Here is a 19,434-nt window from a genome sequence, read left to right on the forward strand (position 1 = left end):
TTGGACCATCTTCTACTGCTTTCCCAGGCCATTAGCAGGGAGGCGGATCAGAAGTGGAACAGGTAGATCTCCAACCTTTGCCCTTTGGGATGCTAGTGTAGAAGGGGCAGCTTAACCCACTGTGCCACAGTTCAGGCTCCCAACAGTTAGACTCTTTAGGGGACAACAGAGTCAGGAGAAGATAATTGGGTGCATTTCATTTTTAGATGTGTGAGAGGACATCTTTCAACTTGCACATCTGTTCACAGACAACAACTTGTGTCAAATCTGATGCTATTAAATACTGGTAAAGTTTGTAGCATGACAAGAAAGTTTTAGAGGAGATGGATATGAAAAAGAAGGGCTACGTGGTACCACTGTGTTCCAGAGAAAGTAGAGGGATTCAGTCTCAACCACTCTTGGGAGGTTGAGGGGGGATAGGACTGGAGCAAGACATGGGAGCTCTTCCATAGAACATTAGGCATTAAAAAAACGAAATAAGCCTAACAGGTAAATACCCACTTTGGACTTGGTTATCTGCATACGGCTGGGTGGGCAGGCTGTTTTATGGCATTGATTCTGTAGATAATTGCCTCATATTTCCACTGTCTGGGTAGATACTACTTACGGGTTTTGGATGTTTCCCTAGAGCTATGAACTGTCACCATAGTTCATGCCTTACAATGAAACTAAACAAGGCTTTTGGAAAGGGAGAAGAAATGTTTTGCATCAAACTTCATGACATGCCATGCTGCTAATGCATTTTGAATTCCACACTCCAAAACATCTGGCAAGGCTCCCATGATTCATACATCCATTGAGAGCTTCTAACTCCAAATTTAGTTAAATAAATTGTTCAGAACGTGTTTTTGTTATGTAAACTGGAGTTCTAAAGAAGTCCAAATACTCTTGGAAATTTCAAATGTGAATCCCATAAATAGTTCTAGATTTTGACTATAAGGGCCTTAAGGACTAAACCATCATTTAACAGTGATTTTGGTACCAAGAGCATCCCATGGAGTTGCTACTTTATCATTAACTATTATGAACATTGTTTGTTTACAGGAAATTTCAGTAATCGATAACAGATATTTAGTATGGTTATTTCTGCCCTACAAGGAAATATGTATATGTTCAAAATATTTTGTTATGTTTTGAGTAATTTTTAAACCTTGAAACTTTTGGCACCATGCCTAGAGTAATTGTTTCCTAGTGAAGCATTTTCTGTAACAATAATTAAATTTGAATTTATGAAAGTGTTAAAGACATTTTAACATTAAAATGGCAATTAACTACAAGGAAGCTAGCTTTAAATTTACTGTAGATATTTAATTTAAAGATTATCTTGAATTAAATTTTTGCAGGACCTAAAGCAGCACTTCCTAAACTTTCATGCATATCAAAATCCCCTTGAAAATCCTGATAAAATGCCAGTTTAGATTCACTGGGTATCAGGTGGGACCTGAGATTCTGCCTCTTTCCCAGTGATGCTGATGTCGCTGGTCTGTAGACTCAATTTGGAGTAATAAGTCTAGTCTTACAGAATGTGAAACCTACAGAGTTTATGGGAATGTATTTTTGGTCTTCCTTCCAGCCAAATAAAATAATAAAAGAAAGAAAATTCTATAGCTTAGAATTGTTCTGATCAAAAAATTTTGTTGATTGGAATTTGTTTTTGGAAATGCAATTCAGTTAAGCATGATTGACTCAGAGAACCTCATGTTTTGTTTTTATTATTTCAGTCATAGCAATCAAGAAACTCTCTAAAAGATGCTTATTTTAATACAAAAAATCCACGTGTAGTTTTTAACAATATGTGTATTCCATGTACTTTCTGTAGATTGCACTCACATGCTGATCAGCAAGCAGTGCCTTCATTAGGATTCCTCAGAGTAAAATGAATCCAACACAGAAACTGAAGAGTGTCTAATGAGACCCTAGGAATGTTTCTAGGAACTATTTCTCAGCAACTAGGCATTGTAGGCAACTATAAGCCCGCGTCTGATGTGGCCCCTGTCTAACCTCTGAGCCTCTGCTGCTCCCCTCCTCTCAGGGGAAAGACACCATTTTACTTTCAGTAAGCTTTGCACTTTGTATTTTCTTTGCCCTGCCCATTTTGGCAGTCTCTACCCTGAATTCCATCACACAATAGCTAATGAACTCCTGTCTATACATCTCAGCTCAGAGAGAGATTCGCCTTGAAGGCTTCCTTAAAACTCCAGCCCAAGTTAAGCTCCTCTTGGCACCTTGTACCCTTTCCCAAATCAGTTAATTTAATTAAATATTAGACATTTAACTCTTCCCTTTTTAAAATGTCCCTCACTAAACTAAAAGCTCCATAAAGGTAGGAACTAGGGTGTTTTGCTCTTCACGTTCTGCTAAGCCAAGCACAATTCCTGGCACATAACGGGGCTTTCTTTCACAGTAAACATTTGAAGAAAGAGAGCCTGGTTGTTTCCTTGTACCGATAGTTGTGCTTTGACCTTGGAAGAAGCCCACAGACAAGTGTTTATAAAGCTCTGACAATGATCATCCACACAACTGCTAAGACAGTTATCATGGTAGCATTCTAGAGTGAAAAGCCCAGAAAGGACCTCAGTTTACAGGAGGAAAATCTGAAGCAGAGGAGGCTGATGGGCTTGGTGTCATCCAACTTAATCCCCAAGAGGGCGGAGAGTTGGATTCCTTGGCCCACAACTCTGTGGTCTTTCCCCTAGCACATGGCTATGTCCCAGAGGAAATGTTTATAAATGCAGGGGGGAAATGTGTTCTATTTCCCTTGTGTTTCACTGAATATGAACTCCCAACAATGACCACTTATTAGTAACCAGGGGATACGGTGAGTTGGTACTATCAAAATAAGAAATGAGCATTTCCAAAATTTATGTCTTTTGTCCATCTTCCCAGATTAGCAGCATCTAAATCTACTTATTCCCATAGATTCTGGACTGCTGTAGATTTATATCACTACTGAAATAAAGCCAAAATTAGTTGTGAATTCCTCTATATATTTGTTGATGCATGGATTATAATTTTTTTTCTTATACATTGAGAGTTAATTTTAACTTACTTGTTCCTGGGGGCCGGAGGAGTCACAGCCCCAGTTCTTCTAGAACGTCCTACATTATATTGAAACAAATATTGCTTACCAACTTTGACACCAGAAAGGAAAGGATCAAAGTTAGAACGTTATAACCAAGAGTAGGCAGCATTCATTTCTTTGCTTTGTTGTTCTTCCTGAAGAGATTTGTGAAATTTGGAAAATTTACACTAGGTACCAATTATTAATTAATTCATGACCAGCTCTGGCATTGCCAGAAACTCTGTCTCTTCAGTAGGAAATAACATCAGAAATCACAGAGTAAAGCCCACTCGTATCTGGAGTGAATCCTGATAATAAGTATACAGAAGGTTCAAAGAGGCTGATTCTGGAAACACATGAGTTCCACATATGAAAAACCTTCAAGGAATTTGCCAAGGCTTCATGTGTCAGCGCATGACAACCCAATATTAATGAATACATTCTTGAAGGGGATTCTGAATTAAGTGATGGCTGTTATTAATTTCTCAAACTGCTTTGGCCTAGTGAACCGTGGGCTTTGACTACAGAAGGTAGGGAGCATGGGCTCCAACCCAAATGCTGTCAAAAGATAAGAAATGGCTCCGACAGACATCAATCTGTTACTGTTCACAGGGCTGTCTCTTCCTCTCCTTCTCCTTCCAGTTATTAAGCAACAGTGTCAGTCATGGGCCCGTTCCTCTTTTCTCTTTTTATTAATGATTTAACATGGATATGTCATTACTGCTCTATACATCTTTATGCAGATGGCACGACTGTGCATTTTAATGGCAAATCTGTTTCTCACTTAACTACTGAACTGCAAAAAGACTTTGGCAGACTGGTTCCAGGAAAACAAACTGGTTTTAAAAGCAGCAAAAACTAAAACAATGCTTTTTGGCTCTACTGCTCATCAGAGCTTGAATAGTGATTACTTTAAAAGCCAGAATGATTTGAAAAAAAAAAAAAAAACCAGCTTATTAGAAACAATGTTAAAATATTAGGTTGGATTTGAAGACATATTAATGAGTATATTATATATCATTTTTTTGGCTGGACTATAGAAAGAATTTCTTTGCTTTGAAGTTCTAGAGTTGTGTTTTTTTAAAAACTATACGTAATATTTCTTATTTGCCTATTAATACCAATGAAAATTTTTCTTTTATTCAGTTTTCTAAAGATTAATCATTAAAATAAGTTATTCTTAAAATCTTAGTGTTTATGTATATACTCAACAAATGTTAAGTATATCTGCTAAAATAATTTCTGAGAATAGAAAGCAACTGAAGCAAATATAAGTTGAGACTGATTCTGCTTATATAACTCATTATTTATGTTATCGTCTATATAAATGATTTTAAAATGCCATGCTTTGAAAAATAAACTTGTAATTTTGTGGGTTTTGTTTCCAGGTTTTTCTCTCCCTCTTTCTCTCTTTATGTTACACATTACATATATTGAACTTTTCTTTAAAACTCATAAGTTTTTCTTAATGTTACATTGTACATATTAATTTTAGTTCTTTTTTAAAGGTATATTGACTTTTGTTTAATAACAGCAATGTTTGGAAAACCGCTGCATAATATTACCCCCAGAGTGCTTTCAATTATTTACAATTTTTCTTCTTGTGTCGCCTAAGATCAGAAATATGCTTTAAAATAATATCATAAGTTAGAATAGAAAGAGCCTTAATTATTATTTAGCCCAAAAATTTTGCAAACATGTATTAATTTTGAGATTCCTTTATTACACAAAATTTTGATGTGTAAAACAAACCAAAGAAGATCTGCCCCTCAAGAAAGCAGAAAAATCAGAACCATATCAGCTTATTCTATCCCTTCTTTCCTTTTATATTTCCTGGACAGTAGTTTGAAGTCAGAATTCTAGCTTATTTTACAGATAAGAAAACCTTTTCCAGGATGGCTATTGACTCGCCCAAGGTAACACAGCTAATAAAGGGAAAATGAATAATCCTGCTATATGTGTTCCAGTATTTACAATGGCTTGGATGAAGATAAGATACTTACTACTCCAGCATCACAACGATGTGGAGGATTAACCCATACCAAACACTGGGTTAAGGGCCTGACCCAGGGAGTGAGAGTGTTGTGAGCACAACGGAATAGGACCTGTGTCAGCCCAAACTGACTTTATTTCAGGACAGTATCTGGTCTTACACAAGGTACAGCCTGACAACAATGAATTCTCTTTCCTTTCTCCAAGTCTTCAGCTAGCTTTCTTTAGAGTCTATAACCTGGGGGCAGAAGGTTATGGAATTAAATCAAATACCTACTTCATCTTTTTCCCCTTCTTTTTGGTCTTATGTATATAATATTCAATATTTTTCTGTGTCAAACCCAAAAATACAAAAAAAAAATGGCAAGGTACTGTTGGCCTAAAATTATGTAGTCTTAAATATTTAAAAATAATGTGGAACAGAAAGAAAAATCCCTCAAATTCCCATAAAAGAGTTGTTTCCCAGCATGACACATATGATTATAGTATATTACAGATCTTAAGTCATCTGAATTTTGTTCCATTGACAGTTTAGCATGACTATCTCCACAGATGTAAAGAAATTATACTTGTTACGAAAAAAATTGGAAGTGAGAGTTCTAATCTAATGAGGGATATATCTTATTCACTTGGTTGCTGACCACAAATCTTTTTTTATCAACTACCCCAGTATGTGCACAGCAACATCTACAAACATAAATCAGGAAGGAGTTGTTTCAAGCACATTGTGTATATTTTTAAAAGCATCACTTAAAGCATTCTTTCATGACAAAGTGCAATGTCACTTTTGTTTTATCATAAATAAAGGAAATACCAGATTAATTCATGGCACAAAGTTTCCTGCCAAAAGTAAATGTTGCTTGAATTTATCATAAGTGATTTATTGTCATTATCATTATTCTCTTATGCTCTGATTTAGTTGGTCTCATCTTTTTATGGACTACATTGACTCCTATTCCTTCACCCTCCTCAACTTGTGCCATGGAAACTCCATGCAGTGGGATAAATCTCAAGGGGATGATGTGATGGATTGATTTGAAAAAAAAAATGCTTAAGAGTTTATATTTCCACATATATATCATTCTACCCTGATGTGGAAGAAAAATATTGGAAGAACCAGTGTTCTAAATATGAAATTCGATTTTCTTTAGAAGTTCAGTAATTCATCAAATTTATGCAAAATATATTTACTTTGCACCTAATATGTGGCAGACACTGGGCAATGGGCACCCAGCTTTCACTGAGCTCAGTTTCCAATGTAACTGCTGATAATCCAACAGAGAGATCTTACAAATATACCCACAAGATGTCAAAAACGTTATTAAAATCTCAAGAAATGTAAGAACAGAAAATGAGTGAGTGGGTTGAATGTTATTTTATATGGTCTGGTCAGAGAGCTAATATTTCAGTAATAGATGGAGCCAAGGATGATTTAGGGAAAATAAACACTACTATAAGAAAAGAATCTCAGTATTATTAATGTCTTGAGAAACTAAAATTAAAACAACAATATAGGGAGAAATGTGATGAGAATGTTTTCCAAAGAAGCTCACTTTTGTTCTGATAGAAATTTTAATACAATTTATTTTTTTAACTTAACAGATTTATTGAAATATAATTCATATACCATATAATATACACATTCACAGTGTATAACTTGGTGGTTTTTAGTATATTCATAAATTGTGCAACCATCACTATAATCAATTTTATAATATTTTCATCACCTCAGAAAGGAATCCTATACCCAACAGCATTTACTCCCATTTCCTCCCAGTCCCCTGAGAACCAGAAAACTATCTACTTCCTGTCTCTGCTACAGAGTTGCTTATTCTGAGCACTTCTTATACATGGAATTACACAATACAGGGTTCTTTGTAGCTGTATTCTTTCACTCAACATGGAATGATTACTTTTTTCCTAGATTTTTCAGTCTTCCTTCATATTATAGCATTGTAGCAGAAATGTAAAATCATGAAGCCACATTAGAACCCAGTAGTTCCTCAAAAGGTTCGACATGCAGTGACCATCTCACCAAGCAATTCTACTCCCAGGTTTGTGTGTGTGTGTGTGTGTGTGTGTGTGTGTGTGTGTATAAAATCTCCAAGAGAAATGAAAACAGGTATTCAAGACTTTGTACACAAATGCTCATTGTTACTTTATTCACAATAGTCAAAAGATGGAAACAAACCAGAATCTCCATCAAATGATGAATGGGTGAACAATACATGGCATATCCATGCAATGAAACATTACTGAGCCATAACATGAATTAAGTACTGATATATGCTGCAACATGAATGTAACTTCTAACTTTTTGGATTTATACTCACAAAGGATTCATATTGCAGATTTTTAAAAATGTTAACATGACTGGCATTTTAGAACTAGGGAATGACAGTGTATTAGAAATGAGGTTCAAAAGACAAGATTGATATGCTCCATTGAAAGGATTTCTTGTTCCTCATTTTTCAAAATTGTTTCATGTGCAATGGCAACTTCACAAACAAAAAAGCTGCCCATTTTTGTGGTTGGAAAATTTCCCTTATGAAAGGATTTCAATGAATATCCAACTCCTTGACTCTATCCTAATCTACTAGGCAAGGGATATATATTACTAAGTCACTTAAAAATCATTTATTTATTTTTTCTGTTTGAAGTTGGAGAGAGAGAAACAGGGAGCTCCCAGTTGCCAATCTACTCCTCAAATGTCCACGAAATCCAAGACCAGGTGAAAATTGGAAGTGCGGAACTCAATCCAGCTCTCCCACATGGATGGTAGGGACTCAAGTAACCAAGTTATGCCCTAATGCCTCCAAAGGTGTGTAAGAGAAGGAAGGTGGAAACAGGGTCACACCAGGCTCAAACTCAGGCACTCCAATGTGGATATCACAAGTGGCATCCTAACCATTAAGGCAAATACCCACTGCCCCTAGTAGGTCATTTTTAATATAAAGTATTAATGGTGTTTAACCTTAAAGTAACTCACTTTGGGGATTTTTCATGAAGACGCTGAAATACATCACAGAATAAAATTAATTCATACTTTTTTCTGGAAGTTGTTGCTAATATTAAGATATTTCATGTTATAGTTACATATCTATATATTGAATAATGTTATTCATACTTTGCATGTTTTCTCCTTTGATTGAGAAGCTGCTGTCAATGTTAAATTTGTGATTTTTCCTAGTAGATAGAAAATATAACTTATCATAATTTAGTCAGTTTATTGTATAAACACATTAGGCTAGATCCATGAGTATATTGTCATAAGCTACACACAAATTTGTTTTTACTTTTAGAGGAATCATCATAGACTGGTACTTTGTTTTAGCTTAGAGTTGTTGGCATAGATACCATCAACATCTAGTGAAATCATCCTGAAAAGATCTGGATTTATGGTATCTGTGGAGTGAGAGTCACTCTGGCCAACATCCAATCAAGTCATTAAAATTTAGAGGCGGATCTTCTGAAATGAGAGAATAAAATCGTCTTTGTGTATAAATTGTTTTATTAGATAATGTGTTGATACTGCAATATTTCAATTCAGGTAGAAGGCATTTTAATTAATATGTGGGTTAAAATACATATAAATCTTAGGGAGGATAAAACCCATGCCTTAGCTAGAGACATCTGAGCCAGGCAACAGATGGAGCAGGTCCTTGAACCAGACCTTGAATCAGGGACACTGCTTAACTCGAGGCTTGCTTAGAGGGGTAATCTTATTAAACTTTCTGCATCATTCCTCCAGAAAAGAAATCTCAGTAAAGTAAAATAAACAGAGAATACCTGAAGTTAAGACTTAATATCACTAAATCTGAAATAGTGACATGTTTAGACACACATGCAGCTTTAAAGAAATGCCCGGGGATCTTGGCAGCAAACCACCTCTTTGATAGCTCATAAAAGTGTTCTGCATCATCACTCTGCAGGTGAATTTTCTCCACCTTCCAACAACTAAGTAGCATGAGAAGCACCAATTTTCAGCAATTCTGAGTATTATGGGGAGGCTATTATTAACTCTGAGGAGTTAATAAATGGATGGGCATGCAGAGAATCAGAGCACATTTGAGGAGGGGATAATTTACCAAATTCCTGGGATCTAATTGAAATGAAAGAGCTTTTGCTTTGTTCACAAGCAGCCTTTTTTTAGAAGTACCAGTGGTTTCTTACATCACTTGTACTAACTGGGCCCCAGTCTCTTGGTCAAGTTAGAAAATGAGGACATTGGGGGCCAGCGTTGTGGCATAGTGGGCAAAGGACTGCCTATGATGCCAGCATCTCATATGGGTGCCAATTCATGCCCTGGCTGCTCCACTTCTGATCCAGCTCTCTGTTAGTGACCTGGGAAGAGCAGCAAAGGATGGCTCAAGAGCTTGTGCCCCTGCCACCTATGTAGGAGACCCAAATGAAGCTCTTGGCTCCTGGATTCAGCCTGGCCCAGCACTGGCTATTGCGGCACTTTGGTTGTGAAGCACTGGATGAAAGATCTCTGTCTCTCCCTGTTTCCATAACTCTGACTTTCAAAATAAATAAATACTTTAAAAAAAGAAATAAGGGGATTAATAACTAAGATCTTTCATAACTCAAAATATCTATCAGGTCATTTTAGCCAGCTGATAATTTATCAATTTAAAACATCATATTTAATTTTTCTAAGTACCACCTTCGTGTCCATTATCCCTTATGGAAGAGTTGCATCTTTAAAGTAAAGTTGCCTCTTGCAATGCCAGCATCCCATACAGGCACCGACTTGAGTCTCTGCTGCTCCACTTCCTATCAAGCTCCCTGCTGATGTGAAGATGGCTCACGTGCTTGGGCCCCTGCACTCACATGGGAGACATGGACGATGATCCTGGATCCTGGCTTTGGTCTAGCCAAGCCTTTGTCATTGTAATCATTTAGGGAGTAAACCAGCTGATGTAAGATCTCTCTCTCTCTCTCTCTTTCTCTCTCTGAGTCTGCCTTTCAAATAAATAAAATAAATTTATCAAAAAAGAAGTCATCTTCTATTACAACATTAATGAGTTACTCAAATACCAAGATACAGGGCAGATGATGTGGTATGATAAAAGAAAAGGGCTTGGACACTTCAAAAGAGAAATCATTTTAATTAAATGAAGAGTAATAAAAGGCAAAAAAGTATGAAAAACAGATTTAATTGCAAGATGGACTGAATACTATTTTTTTTTAAATTTATTTATTTATTTGAAAGAGTTACACAGAGAGAAGAGAGGCAGAAAGAGAGGTCTTCCATTTAATGGTTCACTCCCCAATTGGCCTCAACAGCCAGAGCTGCGCCGATCTGAAGCCAGGAGCTGGGAGCTTCCTCCAAGTCTCCCATGTGGGCTCAGAAACCCAAGGACTTGGCCATCTTCTACTGCTTTCCCAGGCCATAGTAGAAAGCTGGATCAGAAGTGGAGCAGCAGGGACTAGAACCCGGCGCCCACATGGGATGCTGGCACTTCAGGCCAAAGCGTTAATCCACTGCGCCACAGTGCTGGCCCCAAACTGAACTATTTTATGAATCAAATACACCTAGTATTTTAAAGTCAGGGTAGCCATCTACCTACAATTGTTCGACCTATAACTGATGCTAGGAAAGTGGTTTTCAGGGGCAGTGGCTTTGTCCTCCAGAATATCTCACCTGTAGCCTGTCCTTCCTTCTGCATGGCTACAAACCTCCAATTAGGACTTTCTTCTTACTTAACACCTAATTACTCCACCACTACCAACCTGATCCTCTGGGTCCAGTTTTTTACAAACACCTACTTACCTATCATGTTCAGTGCATTAGCACTTTGATTGTGTTGCTTCCCTCTCTCTTATCTGTCTACCCAATATTTGAAGTGCAGGTTCAATGATCATTCCTGCCTAGATATCTTCACTGATCTTATATTCCTTTACTAAGAATACTCCTTTCTCCTTTTATTATCCCTTCAATTTAAAGTCACCTTTAAATTCAAAGATTAAATCCTTTTATATATGAAACACTCATTGGATACTCTGGTCTTCATTATCCTTTATACATTTCTGTTCCGGCCTGCTTTGAATGTTGGGAACAGAAGTGAAACACTCATATCTTCAGGGAAGAGGGGCCAGGTAGGTTGCACAAATGAGTGAAGTGAGCTAGAATAGAGTATTATTAGGGAAAGTCATGGCGAATTGGAGTGCCTGTAATATATTTAACAGGATAGTTCCTACTCAGAGATAACCAATTTCTGTTATGTGGGTATGCCCACTGTTGCCTCATTTTCCAAAATATAATTTAAAATCCAGACTTTTTACCTGACGTGGCCCCTTGTTTAAAACACTATGAGCTGGGGATAGGTGTTTGACCCATGAGTAAGTTGTACTTGGATGCCTGTGTCCCATATCCAAGTGCCTGGGTTCGAGTCCCAGCTTCACTCTTCAATCCAGCTTCCTGGAAGTCAACAGGTGATGGCTCAAGCACTGGGTCCCTGCCACCCAAATCAGAGACCTGGATTGAGTTCTGAGTACATGGCTTCACCCTGGCCCCATTAGCAATAATTTAAAAAACACCATGGGCAAAACAAAGTATGATTTCATGTCTGTAGACTGAATTAGTCTGCAAGTACACCAGTATGGCCTCTGTATCTAAATCATTTACTTTCGGCATTTCATGCTAGAATATGTACACACATGCACACACTCAATACTTTTCTTAATAGTTAAGATATTCTCACTTTTTCTATGAGTTATGTGAATATTTTCTGTATTTTTAGAATCATAAATCAATGCTTCACTATGTTAATGAACTGTGATACACGTTTAATGAGCATGTATGTTAATGTTAATGAACATGTGATACATGATACAGAGGATACCACTGCTGACTGAGGACAGGAAACCCTCATCGTGAATTAGTTATTACATTGTCCTAAGCAACAGAAATTTATCTCTTTTGAGACCAGCAAGAACACAGATTTTTACAGATAGGAAAGTTTCACTAGATCACATATTTAAATACAGTTTCAATTTATTATTATTAACACTTAATTAACTCAGTTTGTACCTGTCAGCTAATGTCAGCTTTGTCACATTTAGTAATATGGTTCATATTATGTTATTAGTAACATATGCTTCATAAGTTCAATTTCTGATATAATTTTGTTTCCTAGAGACAGACTATTTAATTTTTAACATTTTTAAGATTTTATTTATTTATTTGAAAATCACAGTTACAGAGAGAGAGGTGAGAGAGAGAGAGAGAGAGGGAGACGTCTTCCATCTGCTGGTTCCCTCCCTAGATGGCCACAGTGGCTGGAGCTGATGCAAGCTGAAGACAGGAGCGCTGAGTTTTCCACATGGATGGTGGGGGACAAGCACTTGGGCCATTTTCTGCTGCTTTACCAGGTCAATAGCAAGGAACTGAATTGGACTTGGAACAGCCAGGACACAAACCAGCACCCATATGGGATGCTGGCAACACAGGTGGTGGCTTAACCCACTGCACCACAACATTGGACCCAAGAGACATATTTTTATTAAGGTAAACTGGTCAGCAAACTTAGTAAAATTAGACCCAGTTAAGTAATTTGATATATCAACTAAGGATATCATTTAAGTAAGATAGTGATGATTGCTGATTTTATTAATTCAGTAATGATAAATCTTCAAATTTTTTGACAGACAGAGTTAGACAGTGTGTGAGAGAGAGAGAGAGAGACAGAGACAGAGAGAAAGGTCTTCCTTTTTTCCATTGGTTCACCCCCAAGTGGCCACTATGGCAGGCGCGCTGCACCAATCCAAAGCCAGGAGCCAGGTGCTTCCTCCTGGTCTCCCATGCAGGTGCAGGGCCCAAGGACCATCTTCCACTGCACTCCCAGACCACAGCAGAGCTGGACTGGAAGAGGAGCAACCAGGCGTCCCGACCGGGACCAGAACCTGGGGTGCTGGCGCCGCAGGCGGAGGATTAGCCTATTGAGCTGCAATAACTTATATGTCATGTCTAAGCCCTTATCTGTGCAGAACATATGAACTAGGATCTTGAGTAGGTTCACTGAAGAAAAGGATGAGGTTGGACTACTTTATGGAGAAGGAATTAATAAGCTTTAGTTTCTAAGACAAAAAGAGGATTCTTGGGGATGGTGTTGTGGCATAACAGGTTAATTCCCAACAAATGTGACCAGCATCTCATATGAGCATATGAGCACCAGTTCGAGTCCCAGTTGCTCCACTTCCAATCCAGCTCCCTGTTAATGAGCCTGGGAAAGCAGTGGGCCCTGCCACTTGTGTGGGAGACTAGTACAGAGTTACAGGCTTCTGACTGAGGCCTTGCCCAACCCTGACAGTGTGGACATTTGGGGAACAAACGAGAGGATGGAAGATCTCTCTCTCTCTCTCTCTCTCTCTCTCTCTCTTTCTCATCTCTGCACCTCTGGTTTTCAAATAAATAAATAAATAAATAAGCACATCTTAGGAAAGCAGTAGATTCTTTGGGAAAGATGTCCAGCTGTGTGTACACTGTCGTGCTGGGACAGCAAGGTAGAAACGATTGAGGCCAAGAAGCAAAGGGAAGATGCCAAACTCAGAAACAGAGACAGGAAGAGCAGGGAATCAAAGCCTGCACAGTGAGCAGCTGTGGGTTCAGCAAAAACTCTAGGGGCTCTCTGAGGAGGGGAGGGGGGAAGGAGGGAAGAAGAGGTACTGGCGCTGCCTGCAGAGCACACTGCTCTCCCAGCTTGTGTGCCTTCAAGAGCCTGTTTTGAAGGCCACAGGATGAATACTGACTTTCTCTTTGTCACAGAAACATCACAGCCCGAAGGAGTGAACTCTCCCAACCGCACACACTCCAAGGCTCACCTATCAGAACGTAGGGAAAATAGAACACACATTAATCAATCAACAGTTTTGAAGCATTACTGATTTCCCTATTTGCATTTCTTTTTCTTGTTTAAATGGTAACATCCTCTAGGACTAAGTCATATCTTAGTTATCTAAATTACTAAATGTATCAGATGAATATAGTGTTTTGTTTTAGTGAATAATTAGAATGAGAAAAAGAAATTACAAATATGGGTTGATTGGGACTGGATTTTTCTGAGTCATTGTAGAGATCTGGAGAGGAAAGAACTTAAATAAAATCACAGTACCAGCCTACCTCCTCCCTCCCTGAAGGCTTTGGGATGAGGCATTAACGCCTCTTCAATCTTTCCCTTCTCAACAGGAACAGTCCTGTTTGCAAATGAGTGTGAGACTGGATCCTGATAGGCAACCCACCAACCTGTTTAGGAAAAGAGGACTTTCCTGCCCCAATCATTCCTTGTTATGGTTTGGGGAATATGCACTGGGTGTCTGGCTTAAAGCAGTTTATAAAAAGCAGTCTCTAACCCCAACTCCACAAACCTTCTCTTTGGATCACTTCCCTCACCCCGAAGGCCAGTCTCTACCCCAAATGACAGCTTAGTGTAGGTAGCAAAAGAGGACCTTTTTTTTTTTTTTTTTTTTTTTTTTTTTTGAAAGGCAGAGTTAGACAGTGAGAGAGAGAGAGAGACAGAAAGAAAGGTCTTCCTTCTTTTTGGCTCACCCCCCAAATGGCCGCTGCGGCAGGCGCGCTGTGCTGATCCGAAACCAGGAGCCAGGTGCTTCTCCTGGTCTCCCATGCGGGTGCAGGGCCCAAACACTTGGGCCATCCTCCACTGCATTCCCGGGCCACAGCAGAGAGCTGGCCTGGAAGAGGGGCAACCGGGACAGAATCCGGCCCCCAACTGGGACTAGAACCCCGTGTGCCAGCGCAACAGGGAGGATTAGCCAAGTGAGCTGGTAGACCTTTCTTTTTAGAATGCAATTCAACATCCAGAAAGAGAAAATCTTGTAATGTAACATAAGAGATAAGATAGCTTAAAGTTAATGACAAAAGTTCTGGTTTTATTTCCCAGGTTCTCCCACAGACCGGATCTCCAGGAGAGCCTGCTCGTCATCCTTTCAGCATCCAGAGGGGTCAGGTGGGGCACACCATGACAGCTGGCCTGGCAAGGGAGGCAGCACCTGAGGACCTGAGGGTGGTGGTGAAGGGACCTAGGTGAGGGAGGCGAGTGCCAGCCCCCTTTGCATCCCAGATAGCTTTCAGGGTTACGTTAGTTACCTACTCAAGAAGCACATTGAGGGGCCAGCGTTGTGGTGTAGAGGGTAAAGCCGCCACCTGTGACACTGGTATCTCATAGGGACACCAGTTCAAGGCCCAGCTGTTCCACTTCTGATCCAGCTCCCTGCTAATGGCCTGGGAAAAGCAACAGAAGATGACCCAAGTACTTGAGCCCCTGGTACCCAGGTGGGAGGTCCAAATGGAGTTCCAGGCTCCAGCCTTTGGCCTGGCCCAGCCCTGGTTGGTGTGGCCATCTGGGGAATGAATGAACCAGCAGATGGAATATTTCTCTATTTCTTTCTGTCTGTAATTCTGACTTTAAAATAAAATAAACAAATCCTTAAAATAAAAAAAAAGCACACTGAGCAGCTATTAGATGTGCACATTTCTAGTGGTCTCTAAGTTAATTAATTTCATCACAATCTACACTTGCTTCCCTAGTAACAGGGAAAGCAGAAGACTTGTCTTTTATTATGGAGAGTTCGAGACACAATGAGGGTTTCAAAGCATTTTTCCCTGGCCAGCCAATAGTTCTGGATTTACACCAATTTCAAGTTGGAACACAGTGGGGAGCAGTCAGATGTACACACATTCTAGAATCCTATAGACCTTGATGACTTACTATGGGAGTTGTTGGAAAACCACTAATTTTTGTAGGTGTACTTTGGGGTGTTAAAGTGTTGGAAGAATCCTGTGCTTCAGTCTCTTTATTTATAAGTAATAATAATAGCCTCCTTGACAAGGTGTCAGGAGAAATAATTAACATAGATTAAATGACCAGCACCTGGTAGAAGTCTTTATGTTGTAGCTGCTGTTACTATAGCCATGCAATTTGTAGCCCTATAGAGGAGCAGTGTGTCATTCTTCCAATTCAGAATTCTTGGCTGGGTGTTTCTTTGTCTAGCTTTTATTTTTCTTGTCTCACATAGTTTACTTTTAAGGTAAGGAGAAGTTGACAGCTTTATGAAAAAAATCTGGGCATGAATTTTAATATTTAATTTAGATCCAAAATGCTTTAGAAAAAAAGACTTTTTTGTAAATTTACATTCATATTGTGGTGTGACTATCAATTCATGTAGTAAATAAATTTGTCTTTGTAGAGGTGAACAGAAATGTAAATGTAATGAAATATCTGAAAATAGTTCTTGTAACAAAGAGATGATTCAAAATTCTCTTTGTTAATGTGGTTTGAATATTTGATTTCAATTTGGTATTTACCTATTCTGTGAGAGTGAAATCTTTGGATAAGTGAAAATGTGAAAGAGGTCTTCATAGAAAAAAATATTCCTCGTGTTTCTTAAAATTGGCTTAATTATCAGTGTCTAATTCTGATTTGAAAATAGATTTTAGTACCATATGCATGATATGAATGGAATAATACAATCAAGGCCTGAGACCATAAAATCTGGTTTGTTTTCTTTTATCTTTTCTAGGCTTTAAAACATATTCTACTCACCAAAGAGATTTTTAAAAATAGAAAATAAAAAAGAGTAAATATTAATATTATGATTTAGATGCTTTTGCTAAAATGTAAAAAAGTTATAAAAATTCCAACTGTGAATTATTGGGGATTTACACATATAGCATATCTATATATATGGTCATGTACCTATAAATATGTTTCTGAAGACACTATTTAAAATATTAAAAATAGAAGTAATCTTGAAGGTTTAGATCTGGACAATTAGTTAAATGAACTATTTTGTGTGTCCTCTGATAGAATATCACAGCTCAGCCAAAACTGATTTCATAAAATACTTGTAAATGGTGGGAAATATTTACATTGTTACAATTCATTCAGCAAAATATTAAGTTACCAAAACGTGTGTGCATGTACCACAGACTTTACCAACTAGCACAGTTAAGAAAAAAGCCACAGTTCTACAGCAGCTGCAGGCCCCACAGGTCATATTACTTATTCCACATATACCAATTAAGAGATTCATGTTCTAATTTTGATTGCATATTTTTCTAACAGTTTCATTCAGCCATTCTTATGATGCTGCAAGCTCAAGATAATCATTTTTAAGATAATAATTTTTCATTCAATAAATTCATGATATTTGTATCAAACTCAGCATTCCAAGATTTCTTTGGAGTTGCTTCCCGTGATGCATTCTTACAGTCAATATAAACTCAAGCTTTCTTCCAGAATAGGATCCACTTAAATACAATCAATTCTTCCACTCCTGTCTTTTTGTAATCTAGGCTTTTTCAGAGTTACCCCAACTTGAATTCTTTCTAATTATTCAAAATTTAAAGTTGAGCTAGGAGGGGGAGACATAAATCCCAACTACAATGGAGTTCTGGGGAGCTATCAGGAGGTTCTAAGTCTGTAGAGTGTGCCCTATGGAGGGTAAAAACAAAACAAAACAAAACACCTGGGTGAAACACAGGGAGGTCAAAGTTCTCTCTGAGATGGTTTCTACTTTTTCGCAGGCTTTTAACAAGTATCTGAAAAGACATTTCCTTGGATGTCCTCTCCTCTCTTCCTCTAGCCCCGCCTCCCTTTCTCACTTCTTCTCTCCTCCCAGTGTTCTCTGCTTCTGTCTGTATCTAAATAAATAATTCTTCCACCTGACCCTAGTAGATTCAGATTCAAAGAATAAATTAACTTTAGGATTAAAAGAACACTCCCCATTATAAGAAATGAATAGGAGACTAAGGCAGACGGGAAGAAAAAAGTGGGCATTTTGAGTTTTTACCATTAGCAAACTAATCTAGAAAATCAGAAGTCAAATCGACAATCCCTTCCTTATGTAGTCAATCACAAACCTGTGCTTTTAAATATCACAGGTTGATGAAATATATTGTACACTAAAGCTGTCAAAAGTAGTGGTTTTCCAACAACTCAAAATAACGTTGTTCAGTGTTTTTTTTCTCTGCGGAGTTTAATACAGTTATCACAAAAAGCAGAAGTGAGAATGTTGGTGATGTTATAGCTTATTTTGATCCCACAAAGGAATTGAATTTCTATTTTAAAACTAAATATCTAAAATTTTTAAAAAATGCTTTGCAAAATACAAACTTGCAAGCAATAACTGCGCACATCATAGAAAAGCTGTTTTTTAATGAATTAGTTTTAGCAGAAGCCACTAATTATATAATCTGTAGAGAATTTTAGTGATATGTGTCTTATTTATCATTTAATTATAATCTTGATAGACTCCAGTTTTTCTGCATATAAAAGTAGATTGTAGAAATGTGAATTTAAGAAACATGAGGGTAAATCCATTGGAAAAAAATGATTTTATCTAGAGCTACCTTCAACTAAAATTCAACCAAAATATATATACACATATATACAATTTTAATATATTTTGTGCATACGTTATTAGTTAAAATAAAAATATTATATTTCTTTTAATGATAAGTGTCAAAAGAGAATATCTTTATTGTAACTCAAAAGCCCTTATTTATACTTAATTCTTTGTTAATATAACTCTAATGATGAAATCATTTGGATCTGCCAACTTCATTATAATAATACATAGTAAGAATGATGTACAGTGTTAAAAAAAGTTTGTGGTTTTGAAAAAAGAAACAAGGCAAATTTAACGGCTTTAATATCAGAACAGGATTTTAAAAAGTTGCTGTATATTTGAATACATAGAAATACGATGGTTCTAATATCACTAGAAATTAAATAGTAGGAAGCAGATTTTCTTCTTTTGTGTGTGAGCCAGCACTGAAATATATAAATCTTGCACTTATAAATATACATTTTCTCATTGTAGATGAACCAGATGGCGGTGAAATGAAACTCGTGTACCAAATTTTGAATGCTGAGCTGCTCGTTTCCCTATCTTCTCAAGGTGGAACCGGGTTGTGACTTCACCCTTTTTCAAGAGGTGAATTTATCATCAGGAAAAGACTAATGCCAGAAAGCAGTCCCCTTCAAAGAACTCTAAGCTGTCATCTATACAAATGCCAATGGACTTCAGAGAAAAATAAAACTGAAACTATAGAAGGAGCTATCCAGGGAAGCCCTTACTTGGCAAAACTACATGAGAATGTATGAATGACTCCAGAATAAAGTTGGTTGCTCACACCTGGAATCAGTCCTGAATGGGGGTGAGGGGAAGAAGGGATCCAGGGGGTAGGAGAAGAAGGGATCAGACAATAAACATGCACTTCCCAAAAAGGATTGACGGACAATAATAAAAATCACTCAGTGTTGGTCTGCTCTATACTATCACCAAGCATCAACAGTTCTACCAATTAGTGAGCTCCTTCCACAGGGCACATGTCTGCCACTACCCTCCCTCACCTT

The 19,434-nt window shown here is 37.8% G+C and overlaps 1 long non-coding RNA gene across 6 annotated transcripts in view; it reads left to right on the forward strand.

Moving 5' to 3' along the window:
* LOC103348808 (uncharacterized) overlaps window positions 1-19,212 on the forward strand; it is a 35,656-nt gene extending 16,444 nt beyond the window's left edge. For 2 of the 6 annotated variants that reach the window (XR_011387171.1, XR_011387175.1), the window contains 3 exons: window positions 7,714-7,831; window positions 14,956-15,098; window positions 18,899-19,212. This is a non-coding gene — a long non-coding RNA (uncharacterized lncRNA). The remainder of the gene's footprint in view (window positions 1-7,713; window positions 7,832-14,955; window positions 15,099-18,898) is intronic. The other 4 variants (XR_011387173.1, XR_011387174.1, XR_011387172.1 and 1 more) reach the window with 3 other exon arrangements.
* Window positions 19,213-19,434: the final 222 nt, after the last annotated feature.

This window comes from Oryctolagus cuniculus, chromosome 3, assembly GCF_964237555.1.
Source record: "Oryctolagus cuniculus chromosome 3, mOryCun1.1, whole genome shotgun sequence".
NCBI classification, from domain to species: domain Eukaryota; kingdom Metazoa; phylum Chordata; class Mammalia; order Lagomorpha; family Leporidae; genus Oryctolagus; species Oryctolagus cuniculus.